Here is a 7841-nt window from a genome sequence, read left to right on the forward strand (position 1 = left end):
AAAATAAAGACACCATTCTTGTACACGTAGAATAGTTGTATTGTAACTCACCAGTGTATACATACAGTCCTATGAAAAAGTTTGGGCACCCCTATTAATCTTAATCATTTTTTGTTCTAAATATTTTGGTGTTTGCAACAGCCATTTCAGTTTGATATATCTAATAACTGATGGACACAGTAATATTTCAGGATTGAAATGAGGTTTATTGTACTAACAGAAAATGTGCAATATGCATTAAACCAAAATTTGACCGGTGCAAAAGTATGGGCACCCTTATCATTTTATTGATTTGAATTCCCCTAACTACTTTTTACTGACTTACTGAAGCACAAAATTGGTTTTGTAACCTCAGTGAGCTTTGAACTTCATAGCCAGATGTATCCAATCATAAGAAAAGGTATTTAAGGTGGCCAATTGCAAGTTGATCTCCTATTTGAATCTCCTCTGAAGAGTGGCATCATGGGCTACTCAAAACAACTCTCAAATGATCTGAAAACAAAGATTGTTCAACATAGTTGTTCAGGGGAAGGATACAAAAAGTTGTCTCAGAGATTTAACCTGTCAGTTTCCACTGTGAGGAACATAGTAAGGAAATGGAAGACCACAGGGACAGTTCTTGTTAAGCCCAGAAGTGGCAGGCAAAGAAAAATATCAGAAAGGCAGAGAAGAAGAATGGTGAGAACAGTCAAGGACAATCCACAGACCACCTCCAAAGAGCTGCAGCATCATCTTGCTGCAGATGGTGTCACTGTGCATCGGTCAACTATACAGCGCACTTTGCACAAATAGAAGCTGTATGGGAGAGTGATGAGAAAGAAGCCGTTTCTGCACGTACGCCACAAATAGAGTTGCCTGAGGTATGAAAAAGCACATTTGGACAAGGCAGCTTCATTTTGGAAACAAAAATTGAGTTGTTTGGTTATAAAAAAAAGGCGTTATGCATGGCGTCCAAAAAGAAACAGCATTCCAAGAAAAACACATGCTACCCACTGTAAAATTTGGTGGAGGTTCCATCATGCTTTGGGGCTGTGTGGCCAATGCCGGCATCGGGAATCTTGTTAAAGTTGAGAGTCGCATGGATTCCACTCAGTATCAGCAGATTCTTGAGAATAATGTTCAAGAATCAGTGACGAAGTTGAAGTTACGCCGGGGATGGATATTTCAGCAAGACAATGATCCAAAACACCGCTCCAAATCCTCAGGCATTCATGCAGAGGAACAATTACAATGTTCTGGAATGGCCATCCCAGTCCCCAGACCTGAATATCATTTAACATCTGTGGGATGATATGAAGCGGGCTGTCCATGCTCGGCGACCATCTAACTTAACTGAACTTGAATTGTTTGTCCAAAATACCTTTATCCAGGATCCAGGAACTGATTAAAAGCTACAGGAAGCGACTAGAGGCTGTTATCTTTGCAAAAGGAGGATCTACTAAATATTAATGTCACTTTTCTGTTGAGGTGCCCATACTTTTGCACCGGTCAAATTTTGGTTTAATGCATATTGCACATTTTCTGTTAGTACAATAAACCTCATTTCAATCCTGAAATATTACTGTGTCCATCAGTTATTAGCTATATCAAACTGAAATGGCTGTTATAAACACCAAAATATTTAGAACTAAAAATGATTAAGATTAATAGGGGTGCCCAAACTTTTTCATAGGACTGTAGCTGACATCACTTTATATCCTACAGGAGCACAGATTAATTGAATATTGTGATGCTTACGCACGCAAGCTCTTTAAAAGAATTTTGATGTGAAATTTTAAGGTTATCATGCAAAGGAAAAATTTTAATTGGAAATTACAGATCAGAAATCTAAATCTCCTTTAATCTTTATTGGGGACAGATTAGAAAATGTTTCTTTGAGACATCTTTGAGATCCTAAAGTATAGTTCTGGGCTAAAATATTAGGTCCTATTAGAGCATATCAATGCCATGGTGGGGGGGGGGGGCATGTTCCCTAATGATAATTATCTTACAATAGCACACTGCCCTTGAAGCTCCAGAAAATAGGAGCTTGCACCTATAAAGTGCCGTTTATAATACTGGTGTTTTTTATGTGGCCATCTCAGTCACTAGAATCCAATACAAATGTTACCTCTGCACACGCTATTGCCATGCCACCGGTCATAAACATGAGCCCCCAACTCTCACATTGGCCTTTCTACCCTCTCTCTATACCATAGCAGTGGGCAGATGTGTCAGATGAAGTAAGCTATTTGTAGCAATGATTTTCTTGTATGATATGGAGGTCCAGAACACTTAATGCATACAGTAAAGCAGGACACAATAGCTGCTTAGATTATAATTTCATGTAGAGTTATTTTATAGACCGCACCATCAGAAATGTCTATGTAAATAGTCAGCACTTCAGTGAGAGAATATTTGGCAAGCCTAAGAACCTGTAAAACTGGCAGGTACATGAAAGTGATGCTGTGTTTTACCATACACCCAACCACAGCACGTAATCTGGCATTAGTCCAGTACATAATATGACTTCCAGGTACATGGCTCCCAGCAAATAAGCACGGTCTGCATCAATCCAAAAGATGTTGTAGCAATGTCAAATACATAATTACCATGGCTATGTCTATATTGAATATTACAATGTGTTCTAGGTTTTATATAGTAAATATACTAATGGTGCTGAAATTAGGACTGAATTAAGGTTGTTTGTACATGCTAAAGCCTATCAGCTCATGGCGTGCCTCCACCAGTCATAACATCACAGATCTGTAATAGGGCCACATACACAAGGACTTTTATTAATGTTCATGGCCATAGACTCACACATCAATTTAGAGGTCTGCAGGATAAGAGAAAGACTCTTGAATTTCCTTGCAGTTTTGAGCTTGCAATTTTGCAATGCAAGTTAATGCATCAAAGATGATAAACAGGTGCTAGACATGGGTTCCCTGGAGAGGGATAGAGAGAAGGTACATGGTTATGTTCTTAGCTGATTTCCAGTGTCTAATATTCAGTGAATAACATACTGTATCGGTGTATTGTGTTTTGTTTGTGAAAGCCACAGGACACCTCCTGGATTATTGAACGGTCATCTGGGCACTTTATTATTTGCACCTGTTTGGATTGGCTTTATACGCTGCTCAATGCAAACTATATGGTGGAGGAACAATTGCTACTGTGACAAAGGGTGATGTACTGCTGACAAATCATAGATACAGACACTGCTCTGCTGGGAAGGGTTACCAAATGGACATCAGAAAGGGTATTTGGATAAAGCCCAGGGTGCATACCCCATGTACCCGCCCCTTTAATTCTGCCATGGAAACTAGAAAATAATGTACTATGCTGTCTCTGATCAAAGAAACACTGCAAGTGAACATGTAATGCATGGGCTCATTGACATGGGGAACCTATCTTATACAGAGGATATATAGCAGATGGTATTGACCAAACGGTTACAAACCTTTCAAACTCTATAAAAGACTGCCAGCTACCTAACATTTGCATTCTACCTTTCGCACTTTGGGTGGGTAAGTACAGTTGGTGTAAATAATTTCAACCCCCTGTTAGCTATGCTAAATTCTACATCAAATGGGGGTTGCTTTATGTATCCTACTGATATTGGGATAACCCCATAAAAGTGTATGACAATACAGTATGGAACTGTGCTCATGGGGCATGCATTGCTCACCTTCCTGTCAGCTGAGCACTTTTACATTATATCCGCTGGCTTGATAAAGTCATTTCATGAGTCATGAATTTAATATTTATCACTCATTTTTGTTTTTTTGGCATAGAGTTATCAAAGGATTAAAGAGGACCTTTCATGGGTTTGGGCACAGGCAGTTCTATATACTGCTGGAAAGCCAACAGTGTGCTGAATTCAACGCACTGTTGGCTTTCCCGATTTGTGCCCCAGGTGAAGAGTTATCGGTGCCGGTACCGTAGCTCTTCACAGGCAGAAGGGCGTTTTCTGACACTCGGTCAGGAACATCCTTCTTCACAGCAGCATCTATCGCACTGTACTGTATGAGTGGGGAGGAACGCCCCCCCCCCCCCCCAGTACTAGTCTATGGACGAGTACTATCAGTACTACAACTCCTTTACAAAATGTGTCTCCCATGGTCTTCATGGTGAGAAACCCTGTAGTTTATGGTTTTGCACTAGTTTACAGACAACTGATATGACTGAAGACAGCACTGATCAATACATGTAATAAATAGAGATGAGCGAACACTGTTCGGATCAGCCGTTCCGAACAGCACGCCCCCATAGAAATGAATGGAAGCAGCTGGCACGTACACTTTGCCGGCGGCCGGTCGCTTAACCTTCCGCATGCCGGCTACGTCCATTCATTTCTATGGGAGCGTGCTGTTCGGAACGGCTGTTCTGAACAGTGTTCGCTCATCTCTAGTAATTAATTATATATATATATATATAATGCATATTAACACTATATTACAATTAATAACATACTTTGCTATTTTGCATTTTCTGATGTTTATACCATATACTAGAGATCTCATGCAAAAAAAAAACTTGACCTAAACACTGACCTAAACACTGTATCAGCAAAAAACACAACCAACAGAGAAGAAAACACAACTGTAATAATGTGAAGCAAACCTTCTGCGCCGAGCTATCTACACTGCCCCTCCCTATCTATTACCTTTACTAATGTCATAGCCCAAGTAAATGGGTTTGAAAATTGACCACAAGGCTTCCGTCTCCTGTCCAGTTTCGCAGAGCAGAAGTCGGAAACCGGCCGGATTGGCTAAACCAGAGACCAGATGTGACCCTGCCCTTACCTTTATTATAAACGGCATACTAGAGGTTGGGAGCCTTGCTACACATTTTGCACTGGAATTTACAGTCACCCCTGTAGATACAAATATGAATAAAATTGAATAAAATGAATCTATTTGTGTGTCTATATATTTATATATGTGGACACATATCAATGTCTTGTAGGACTGCATTGTTGTTGTTTTTTTTCTTTTCTCATTATATTCCCTCAAGACATCTTCAAGGAAAAAGGGGTTAGAGTGAGCCAATATTGTGCACAATTCAGATCCCAAGGTGAGGAGCAGGATGACAACCTTTACACAGGCTTGGATGGATGCCAGCACCTTTGCTCTACCTCTGTACCAAGATCAAAATCTTTATTTTGATGTTTTTTCTAATATAAATCCAGGCTTGTCTGTGCTTTAGACATTGAAGGTAATTAAGGAAAGAGTTTTGTTGCTTTAAAATAAATAAGGAAACTGGATAAAACAGTAATAAATCGATAACACAGTGTATTGTATAAGCTCATGTCTGTTCTTCACATCATGTGGGTATTTGTATATGCCACTCCCTTACCAGGGCATATAATGTGGTGGCACGCAAGTATGCCATTAGTACTGCCTGGCTGCCCAGATCACATATCTGCAATGGCTATGCTAGAAAAATAATACAACAGTGAATTGAAGGGTGTTACTGGAAAAAACATGCAATAAGTATATGAGCACCTTACACCATTCCTTTTATTAAAGGGATGGGACAGAATTAGAAAGACATCATTGCTTTCCTGAACTAGAGCCACACGTGTCCGTTTTCTGACTGATATTGCTGATATTCAGGTTGTTTATCCCTTTAAGGAGTAGAACATACTGTATAGTTTTTCAGAGCTGTCCCCCCCCCCTTACTTTCGATAGTATCCACCAGCATATATATATATCTTTGTACACCATGACCAAATATGAATTGCAATATTTCTCCCCTCTTAATTCCTATTAACCATAGTTAATCCCCTTGTCCCCTTACCAGAAGTCAGAGTGGTGTCTTCTCATGTACCACAGCAGTCATAGCTCCGTCTTATATGTGTCATTTATAATACTGATGTCTTCTTCTATGGCAGAAAGTCCTGACATGAAGCATATAAGGGGGTGCATAAAGCTTCATTTTGAAATGAATTCACCTGAAGGACTTAGAAACAACCATGAAAGCACCAGTGATGTCATCGCTACTCCTCAGCCATGAGACACAACCCCAAAATGGTCCTTATTCTGTTCTGATCACAACAGCTCAGCTTTTAGGAGCAGAGGCTAAAATGGATGGGAAAAGCTTCCAGTAGTGCAGAAGGTGCAGTCACACGAGAACCATGAGTTTAGGGGGCCTGTAAGTGTATCTATAGGGGTCAGAGTAGTTGCAGCCAGGAGTCTGCAGGTCTCCTTGACCAAAGTAAGACTGATTACACTTTTATGAGCTTTATTCTGATTACCTTTGATGGCTGCCAGCCATGCATCATAAAGTTATCACCCCTGCCAACTGGAGTTAGATGGGAAGAAGATTTATGATAAACAGACCTTCCCTGCCAAGAAGATGAAAAATAACTTTTTAGTGCTAGAAGTAGCAAATAGTCAAAGTGGGAATCAGTGGAGAAAGCCTGAGGCACAAATACTATATGGCGGGCACTGACAGGAGATGGGAAAGGTAGGAAGCTTGTGTCTACACACATTGTTAACAAGTCTTCATGGCTGTCTGAGGCCTGGTCGGTAATCCGTTTAGGGAGTCTGCATGGAGACCTCCCCGAACGGACTACCGAACGCATTGGCAAGCGGTGTGCACGAGTCATGCGGACAGGAAAGTAGATCGTGAAGTACTTTTCTGTCCGCATGTTCCACGCGGAGACCATGCGAAAAACACATGCACCCCATTATAGTCTATGGGATCCGTGTGTTTTCATGATCACTGCTTGCCAATGCATTCCGTTGGAGGGTCCCCATGCAGACAGGGGCGGATCCAGGGCCGGGCGAGCCGGGCAACCGGGCGCGGCCGGGACCTAACAAAATGGTCCCGGTCGGCATGTCCTGACTCCAACAGAGCTCAGCGTTAAAGCAGGAGCTTTCATCTCATCGGCGGTAGGACGCCGATGAGCTGAATGCATAGGCGTTTAAAGCCGGAGCTGTCACAGCTCAGCTCCGGCTTTAACGCTGAGCTCCGGCCTCCGGCATTTGTAGCCGCGATGTGATGACGTCATCACATCGCGGCTACAATATGTGTCTGAGGGAGAGAGCTGCGGGGGAACGAGGAATGGTGAGTGTGTGTGTGAGTGTGTGTGAGTGAGAACGGCATGACACTGGGGCAGATGGAGGGGGGAGAACAGCATGACACTGGGGCAGATGGAGGAGGGAGAACGGCATGGCACTGGGGCAGATGGAGGAGGGAGAACGGCATGGCAATGGGGCAGATGGAGGAGGGAGAATGGCATGGCACTGGGGCAGATGGAGGAGGGAGAACGGCATGACACTGGGGCAGATGGAGGAGGGAGAACGGCATGGCAATGGGGCAGATGGAGGAGGGAGAATGGCATGGCACTGGGGCAGATGGAGTGGGAGAACGGCATGGCACTGGGGCAGATGGAGGGGGAAGAACAGCATGACACTAGGGCAGATGAAGGGGGGAGAATGGCATGACACTGGGGCAGATGGAGGGGGGAGAATGACATGGCACTGGGGCAGATGAAGGGGGGAAGAACAGCATGACACTGGGGCAGATGGAGGGGGGAAGAACAGAATGACACTAGGGCAGATGGAGGGGGGAGAATGGCATGGCACTGGGGCAGATGAAGGGGGGAAGAACAGCATGACACTGGGGCAGATGGAGGGGGGAGAACGGCATGACACGGGCAGATGGAGGGGGGAGAATGGCATGACACTGGGGCAGATAGAGGGGGAGAGAACGGCATGACATTGGGGCAGATGGAGGGGGGAGAACGGCATAACACTTGGGCAGATGGAGGGGGGAGAACAGCATGACACTGGGGCAGATGGAGGGGGGGAGAACAGCATGACACTGGGGCAGATGAAGGGGGGGAGAAC

The sequence above is a fragment of the Leptodactylus fuscus genome, chromosome 7, assembly GCF_031893055.1.
Source record: "Leptodactylus fuscus isolate aLepFus1 chromosome 7, aLepFus1.hap2, whole genome shotgun sequence".
In the NCBI taxonomy this organism is placed as follows: Eukaryota; Metazoa; Chordata; class Amphibia; order Anura; family Leptodactylidae; genus Leptodactylus; species Leptodactylus fuscus.